The sequence below is a fragment of the Prionailurus viverrinus genome, unplaced genomic scaffold (genome assembly GCF_022837055.1).
Source record: "Prionailurus viverrinus isolate Anna unplaced genomic scaffold, UM_Priviv_1.0 scaffold_38, whole genome shotgun sequence".
Taxonomy (NCBI): Eukaryota; Metazoa; Chordata; class Mammalia; order Carnivora; family Felidae; genus Prionailurus; species Prionailurus viverrinus.
This window is the reverse complement of record NW_025927606.1, coordinates 4,428,765-4,438,694: the sequence shown is the minus strand read 5'-3', so window position 1 is coordinate 4,438,694 and position 9,930 is coordinate 4,428,765.

The following is a 9,930-nucleotide window of genomic DNA, read 5'->3' as shown; positions in this document are numbered from 1 at the left end:
GAGTAAACCCCTCTCCGCCTGGCTGCTGAGCAGCACCCGGGCTTCTCTGCCCCCGGACCAGAATGTGCACCTGCTGTGCTTGTGCTCCTGGGCTTCCTGGCTCAGGCTCTGACCCCCCCGCCCCCCACCAGCTCCCGGGTCTGCAGCAGGCTGGCTGCAGGTCAGGGGGCTCCCAACCTCCATAAGTGTGTGAGCCAATTCCTTATAGTACACACACAGGTACACACACACAGATACACCACGCACACACACACACATACACACATGCACACCACACACATCACCAGCTCCCGGGTCTGCAGTGGGCTGGCTGCAGGTCAGGGGGCTCCCAGCCTCCATAACTGTATGAGCCAATTCCTTTTAATAAATGTTATACGTTATGCTTCCCCGGAAAACCCACACTAAGACACTCATGTTCATTATAAAAGACAAGAACAGGGGCGCCTGGGTGGTGCAGTCGGTTAAGCGTCCGACTTCAGCCAGGTCACGATCTCGCGGTCCGTGAGTTCGAGCCCCGCGTCGGGCTCTGGGCTGATGGCTCAGAGCCTGGATCCTGTTTCCGATTCTGTGTCTCCCTCTCTCTCTGCCCCTCCCCCGTTCATGCTCTGTCTCTCGCTGTCCCCAAAATAAATAAAAAACATTGAAAAAAATAAAATAAAATAAAATAAAATAAAATAAAATAAAATAAAATAAAAGACAAGAACAAAATTACATTTGCATTACTTTCCCAATTATCACGATTTTATGTACATACACACACATGGCACAGTTTGGGAAGAAACACAGCAAAATAGCCTGGTGGTTACAACTGAGTAGTGGGACTCTGAAGAAATATTGCTTCTTTGTCCTTTATTCAAATATCTATGTGTGGTATGAGCATAATTGACTTTCTTATAACAATAAACATCCGTTTTTTCTAAACTCAAGCTATCCACTGTTAAAGGCATTGATTTACCACCATCACAAACATGGAAACCACCCAGTGTCCATCCACTAGTGAATGAAGACACAAGAGGTAGGACCGTGCATACGAGAGGCCACGTGGACACGAGCAGATTGCTGGTGCACATCCCCCACGTCACAGTGAGGTTCAGATGTCCTGTAGAGAGAGACTGTCCCGTCTCATGACCCCAAGGTCAGAGAACAGGGAAAGCAGGTGGACAGGGAGGGAAGGCAGATGCATATTTGTCTGGCAAATGGCAGGCAGGGGGTGGGGTTTACTTTGAATGGACGTGAGGGGACTCTGGGGGTGAAGGAAATGTCCTGGATCATGGAGATGGTCTCACAGGTGTGTACATGTGCCAAAACTTACACAAAAGACACAAGAACAGTAACTGTCTGCCTCATGTCAACATCGGGCAGGATTATGTGTCAGCAGGGCATCTCATGCTAATGCCTATTCACTCACTGGTTTGGCAGGTTTGGGGTCTTTTCTACTAAATACCCTCATCTAATTTTATTCCTTCCAAAAATGATGGTCTGTAACATGTACCAATGTTGATGTGTTCTTAAACAACGTGAGGGTTAGGGCAACAACCCCCCATGAAGTAAAAAATCCATGAATAACTCTGACTTTCCCAAACCTAACCACTAACCGCTTCTGCTGAGCAGAAGCCTTACTGATACAGTGCATTAGTACATATTGTGCATGTTGTTTGTATCATATGCTGAAATCTTACGAAAAAGTAACCCAGAGAAAAGAAAATGTCGTTGAGGAAATCATAGGAAGAGAAAGTATATTTACGGGACTGTACGGTATGATTTTTCAAAAAATCACACACGGAAAATTTTTGAATCCACATATAAGTGGACCACTCATCCATTTTACCTGGATAGACCCTCCAAAGTCTCTCCAGATTAAGAATTACTATTTTATGGGTGCCTGGGTGGCTCAGTTGGTTAAGCGTCTGACTCTTGATCTTGGCTCAGGTGGCGATCCCGGGGTCATGGGATTGAGCCCTGAATCGGGCTATGCACTGAGCATAGAGCATGCTTGGGATTCTTTCCCTCCCTCTGCCCCTCTCCCCTACTTATGCCCTCTCTCAAAATAAGTAAATAAACATGAACAAGAAACAATTATCATTTTAAAGGGTGTCTCCAGACTTTACCACTTAACACAATACTTATATAAAATCGCTCCCAAACACGTTTATTTTATTATTAGTGAAGGAGATGGGACTTTTAGTTGCAAGTGACAGCAGTTCAGCTCACAGTCTTGGATCACTTACATCTAAAGGTGCTGCTCATCCAGGAGCTGAGACACCATTGTTGGGCTTCCTCCTGTCCTCTGTCTGATTGTCTCTGGTTCTGCTGGAGTGTTGGTTTCCCTCTCCCGCCACAATCCACAGTAATAACAAAGACTCTCTCACCATACTGAGAGTCTAATGGGAGGACTACAGTTGGGTCTCATGCCCAACCCATGAAACTATAACCCCAAACAGGATGGGGACCCATGACCAGTTAGACCGGGGCCACCTGCCTACACCCAGGCAGGGTGGGCCCATCATCTCACAGAACCTCGGGGCTGGGTGGGAACGACACCCTGGCGAAAGGATGGGGCTGAACAGACAGAATCAGCACAGGTGTCGCTGTGTTAGAGCCACAGGTGAACGTGCAATCACAGTGCATCCTTTGGGGGCATGGCTTGCTGCCGTAATAAAGAGACCTGAAATGCAGTGGCTTAACGAAGGTGGACACCTATTTACTTCTAACATAACATTGCCAGAGGTGGACAGGCCGACCCTGGGCAGCATGGCATCTGCGGGGAGGAAGGGCATGCTCACAGATTCAGTGGGACTGGAAGTGGCACACATCAGCTCTGTCACATATCATTGACCAGAACTTAGTCACGGCGCGCTTGCAGCTGCAAGGGAAGCTGGGACGTGCAGTCGCCAGCTGAGTGACCACAGGCCCAGCTACAAGTGTACTACATTAAGGAAGGGGAAATAGATAGGAGTGCCAAGTTAGGAACTCCGCCCAACACTCTAGTGTAATTGGCGCTGTAATAAACGTACGTGGAAAACTACTCACCCGCCAGAATTCTAGAGTTGACAATACCGCGTGCTGGGGAGGATGTGGAGCAGCTGGTGGGGGCATGAAACGGTACAGCTGCTTTGGAAATCGGTTCAGCAGCACCACTCAAGGCAGTCAGGCACACGCTCTCTAACCTGCCAGTCCCTCTTCTGGGTGTAGATCCCTCAAAATCAGGGCACATGTTCAACCAAAGGCATGTACAGGAATGCTCCTAGCAGCTTTATTATAACCTCAAATTAAGAACCATCCAAGTGGACAAAGGTAGAAAGGCAAAGGAATCCCGGTGCGTTCGTGGTAGAACACCACTCAGCAGCGGGAAAGGAAGGGTGCACGCCAGGAAACAGATGAATCTCTGAGACAGGGTTCTGAGTGTCAGGAGTCCCACACAAAAGCACGCAGTCTGTATGTTCTGTTTATCAAGTCTGGTTAGAGACCCTACCCTGCTTGGAGCATTCCTGGTGGGCAGAGGTGGCTGGCAGCCGGTGCTGTGCCCCTGACACCCCAGGGCTCGGGTTTCCCCACTACCAACATGCAGGCAGGGTGTTCTGGCCTCCTTGTCCGGACAGGTGATTGTCCAAACAGGGGCAGGTGACTTTGGCAAGGGGTGGGGGACCCCTATTTTCATGTGTCCTGGCTAATAGGGCAGGTTAGCACTTCCCTCCAGGGGAAGCTGCCAGATGCTTGACGGGTAGCCCCACCACTTACACTCATATCTGCACTAGGCTTCTGCTGCTGGGTCCTGGCCAGTGTGCTGGGGCTGAAGCCCGAGGAGATGCTCCTGGCATTTCCCAAATGTATATGGTAACAGAAGATTTCACAATTCTGGTGGGAGAAACATACCAGCCTGGGAGACCCTGTTGACAGGTGCAGCTGAGTCTCAGACACATCGGCACAGTGTTCTGATCCAGATTAGCTGGAAGTCCCAAGTGCGGGCTGATCCCCATTTGGGGGAGCTCCCGGAGAACCTGTCCTTGCAGCTGGCCCTGCCTGCATCCACCTGGCCTCATCTTATCTGCTGCAGAGGGTCTACAAGACCACTGATGCCTCAGCAGGATTTTGTTGGGTGGAGACTGGGCACGAACTCCTTGAATCGCTTTTGTTTCCAAGACAAAGTGTGGGACGCATGATTCAAATAATGGACTACCGTTGGCTTTGTTGCTCACATTTTCATGTTCTTCCTCTCTAATCCAAAAAGAATTGAGATTTAACCTTATTTAGGAGTTCTGAACATAACATTCCTTTCCTGAAATAAGAAGGCATATCTGGGACCCTCCCCACCCAACTCGACACTCATGGAAGACACCGCCCTCTTCCTACTCAGTGTCTCCTCACTTCGTTACCTGACAAAAGAACACAATTCTGCATTTAGGTAGCAGGCAGAGAGCCCATGAGCTCTGAGGAGAGAAGGGTCCCACATCCCTTGGTCTAAACTAGTTACAGCAATAATGACCATTTCCTATGTCATCAATTATTCAAGGGGGTTAATGGGACCCTGCAACGCAAAATATGATAATAATAATAATAATAATAATAATAATAATAAGCTGGTGACCATATAGGCTTTTCCCCACGCCCTTCCTTCCAGCACAAAAGTTGGTGTCCTATCTGTATCTCCGGTGGATATTTCATAAATAGGAGGCGTCCACATGAGGTTTCAGGGTCTTCATGTTGGGAATGGAATTGGAAGGTCAGGACATGACTGGCTAGGGAGCATCTTTCAGCTACTATCCCAGGTCCGAATACGTCTTCGGTGACACCACTAAGTGCACTTACAGTAAGAGTCCCTCTGGCATAGACTTTCTCATAAACTTTACAGGAACCCTAACCCTCAAACCTAAATATTAACCCTAACCATACACATAGCCCTACCACGAACACTAATCCTAACTTTACGGCTTTACATCTAGCCATAACCCTAAACCCAAAAGCCTTCTGAAATCCCAAACCCTAACTTTAACCCTAACTGTAACTCTATGTCTAACCCTAACGCTAACCCCAACCCTGACCCCAACCCCGAACCTGACCCTGACCTGACCTTAACCCTAACCCCTAACCCTAATCCTAAACCTAACCCTAAACCTAACTAGAGATGATAAAAGGATCAGGGTTGGGTGGTTGAAGTATTTGATGATATTCGAGTGATTTTTACTGCCAAAATGCATTTGTCAAAACCCAAACATTTTTACATCACAAAGGGTAAACCATAATCCACTAAACTTAAGTTATTTAGAATGTAGTATTGTCACAGGATGTTAGGGCCCAAGGGCAGGCTGCCCCAAATGTGCCACTTTGGCACATAGATCATTTAAATAAAAGTTACTTAAGAGATAGCCAACGTAAGAGGAACACTCAGACCCCATCTGTCCCCCTGGAAGCATGACATCAATCTCCATGTGAAGATCTCCCTGTACCAGGTGGTAAAGAGAGTCCCACATCACCAGAGATGGGAAATTTAGAGCCCAGAAAGCTGTATAAACAACCCTTGTACTTTTTACTAAGTTACTACCACAGCCCAATTTCTGTTTAGAGTTCCTTACTCTCTCTCAAGGTTAAGTTTTCTTTGTCCTGTGAATTCATCACAGGTTTACTTTCTCTTTGTCCACAAAGTATAAAAACTGCCTGCCTTTGTTATTTCTTTGGGTCTCAATTTCATTATGGGACCCCCATGTGCACCTTGATTTTTTTCCCCTTTCAATCTGTCTCATGTCAATATAATTCTTAGTCCAGCTGGAAGAATCTTGCAGGAGGAAAATTTCTTCCTCCCCTTCAATGGAGTACAGAATGTGACAATTAATCTAACTGTATTAGGAACGTATGAAAAAAAAAACTGTAGTTTTGCTCATGGTTACGTAGCAAAACGTGCTGACCTAAGTAACTTTGGAAGTGAATGGAATCTGTGAACAAAAGGGAAAATGTACTGTACATAAGTAGTGGACTCTATCTCATAAAGTTATTTCCCTCAGGGTGGCAGCTAACAGTTCTGAAAACACCACATCTGCGATCTGGAATGGAGCGATGAATTACATAAATGGCAGATGATGGGAGCCAGGTTTCTCACTACTGGAGTGGGAAGTTACAGACCAGCAAAGGGAGAAGATCACAATGTGCATGTGATGAGATATGGTTAGAGACGTCACCAGACATCACCAGGTTAGAGACATCAGTGAAAACTGATCTTTAGCTTAATATAGATACAGACAGTTCCACATAGAAACGTTTATAATTAGGTATATATACATAGGTTGGAATATATGCACATATTTCCTTGCATTGTCCACTGAGCACATTTAGATCCCATATTTAAGTTTTTAATACATTCTCTAATGAAAGGAACCAGGACCCCTTGCAGAAATTGCAGACACCAGGACTAAGACATTAAATATAGGAGCCAGTATCAGAAAGTAAGAAAGTACCAAGAAAAACCCCACATGAAATATGTCAAAGGAAAACAGAAGCCAATGGAAAGTACTCTCAATGGCCAAGGAGAAATGAACCAGCCACCGAACACTGTAGTGCTGGAGTATAACCAACAGCCTAAAATGACTACCCAGCTGTCCTCACTGTAAAAAATAAATAGATGATAGATAGATAGATAGATACTTAAAAATGAAACTGCAGTCCCAAAAGTGGAGTCACTTGTGTTCAGAGACCCAGCAAAGCAAGACTTACTACCTAACCTAACTGCAGTTTCACACACACATGCCCCAGATACCCTTTAACCAGTCAACCTGGAAAATGTACTGAATGGCCCCTTTTGGTCCCCTTGGAAGGGTGACCTTACCTAAAACAATGCATCTTCTGCTAGTAATTTCCTTTTTTTCAATTCCCTCTCTGCCTTTAAAAACCTTTCCTTGCTTACAGCTCAAAGAGCTCCTTTCTGTTTACTAGACGGGACGCTGCCTGCTTCATTAATTGTTCCAATGGGATCTTTTAAATTACTTGGTTACATTTTTAACAGATTACATAGTTTTTTTTAAAAAAATGGGTTGAATAAGAGACTCTTAAAAACTGAGAATAAACTGAGGGTTGACGGGGGGGTGGGAGGGACGGGTGGGTGGGTGATGGGTATTGAGGAGGGCACCTGTTGGGATGAACAGTGGGTGTTGTATGGAAACCAATTTGACAATACATTTCATATTTTTTAAAAAATGGGTTGAATAGACCTCTCCTATCAAATTCCACATAATAGATGTAGACACTCAGCCATCCAACAAGGAGGTGGAGCTAACTCCCCTCTCCTACACTGTGGGCTCCGCGTAGTATATTCCTGCTCGAGAAGACACATCATGTGCACATGGGAAAGAGTAATTCACCGTGGGGAAGCATGACAAGCACTACCTCAGCCAGGCGACCAAAGTGAACACAGAAAGTGATAAGTAGCCTCCAGAGCATGTTCCTTTAATATGCAGTGATGACAGAGCACTTTACCTCTGTGATCTGCTTCCTCAAAACCCATAACCCCGATCTAATCGTGAGGCAAACACCCAGTAAATCCCACTGAGGATTACCTGACCAGTCCTCCTCGACACTGCCAAGGTCATTGAAACAAGACAAGTCTGAGGGACTGTCTCAGCCGTGTGAGCCATGAAGAGCCTCAAGGGACGTGGTGGATACATGTCATGTGGTGCGCAGCAGGCAACACTGGAGGAGGAAAAAGTAGAACAGAGGGAACCTGAATAAAGTATGAGTTTTAGTAAATAACAACCTATCATAGCACCTGGGTGGCTCAGTTGGTTAAGCATCTGACTCTTGGTCATGATCTCATGGTTAGTGGGTTTGAGCCCCGTTGTCGGGCTATGCACTGGCAGCTGAGAGCCTCCTTGGGACTCTCTCTCTCCCTCTCCCCTCCCCCATGATCTCTCTCTCTCTTTCTCTCAAAAATAAACCTTATAACATATTAATATTTGCTCATTAATTGTGACAATTCTGTAGAAAAATAGAAAAAGTCGAAACTAAAGATCAAATAAGAGAAACCTACTGCATCAGACTGGAAACCTAGAGATGAGTGGCTTCCTAGTAAAAACACACATTAACAAAATGTACCCTAAAATAAGGAAAATACAAACAGACCGACTGCTCATCCAGAGCCTCCTCCTCCTGATGGTCCTCCTCTCATTGTTCTGGGGGTTTTCCTTTCCCAGGACAGAGAACAAACAGGGATAAAGAGCTGTTCTGGAGCTCCCCTGAGACCTGACCCCACCCACTGTCTTTGTCTCCCCCAACCATGGCCCGCCCAGTGAGGATACCATGCACAGGGAGTCTCCGGAATTATTGGTTCTGAGGAGTCAGCCAGCACTTTTTAGACGGCAAGGGACTGGACACACTTACTAAAGTAAAACAAGTTAATATTTTTCAATGGTAGAAATAAATGAATACTTGCAAGAAGCAAGTTAAGAGTGGGTTTGAACCTGACTGGTCCAGGGGCTCGTACTCTCCCAGTATGACCTGGACCCTCTCCAATACTCCATCCTGCTAAGTGCCTTTGGGGCAGCCCCACCCACAGGCACAGTCTCTCTCACTGTATCTGGGGCCTCCAGCAACTCCAGGCTGACACCCACTCACTGTCCATTCTCCTGGGAAAAGTTTCTCTTTCTCTTGGGTTCCATGAAAAGTCATGGCTTTAAGTGCCTTTGGCCTGGCTTGGGTCACATTCTCATCCTCGGAGCCATCAGAGGGTAGAGCACAGGGTTGGCTGGATTGGTTATATGCCCGTCTTTGAGGTACGTGGGATGTGGGATCTGCCCTCTGGAGCGGTTTGGATGGGAAGTGAGTGAAATGCAGTTCCCAAAGGAAAGCTGAGGTGCTGAACCTGGGCATGAGAACAGATGAAGGGTTCAGAAAGCAGCAGATTCCGCATCACTGATGGCCGAATGCGCAGCTGTGGAACCCGCCGTGCCCAGGGAAGGAAGGGGTTCACTTAGGGCTGGGGCTGCAGCTGCCCATCCAGTGCTCTTGCTGTCCTCTTTCACCTGCTGAAAAAGCAACTTTGCTGTTGGTGGGAAACCCAAGGCTCCTGTATTGGGCATTGGATCCTTGTGCTCAGAGACTGGAGGGCACACAGACCTCACTCATGTCCCTGGGAGGAGGGAGACCAGGAGTCACACCTGCCTCCCGGCCACATTAATTACCCAACCCCAAAGAACAAACTAGCTCATTTTCCAGTCTCTTCTCTCTCCTTTACAAAGAGCAGAGACCAAATGTGAAAATGGTAAGGAAATTATTGCTCAGTGAAACAATGAGAGGCTCAAGAATTATTCCACAACATGGAATCCACACTTTGCAGGCTTTCTGGAGGCCACAGTCCCTGGGTCGTGCATGTGGCTCTCTCAGACCATGCAGCGTCAGTGAGAGACACAGTTGGTCCTATATCCTTGACTCCTAATGAGTATGCATGTCAAAGGTTTACATTACAACTGGGAGGCCAAAGGACTGCAGGGCCAGTCTGCTGTGTGGCTGTAGTGGCCAAGGCCACATTCACATTTGGAGGGCTATTATCTTTCTTGGGAGACTAGAAGTGAGGGAGGAGGCACTTGTTTCAACCACACAAATGCTGGAAATGAAAACATCTAGTGGGACTGTCTACACTGCCCATGGACTGTTCAATTGCCAGGAACACAGTCCGGGGTTGTCGACACCCAGGCTGGTCTGAGCTTGAAGACTACAGATGCCTGCCTGGGTGGTCAGAGGCCAAGGGTTGCTCTTTCTGAGACCTGACAATCTACTGCTGATCGCTTGGATAGGACAAAGGACTCAGCCAGTGCTAGGAGGGCCCCACCAGCCTGAAAGAAGGCTGCACGTAGGGGTTGGTAGACCACTGCACCCAGTGCTATATAAATCCACACCTGTCTCCCACGTATCCTCGTGGGTCAGACCTATGCTGGAACCTGGAACTGCCCA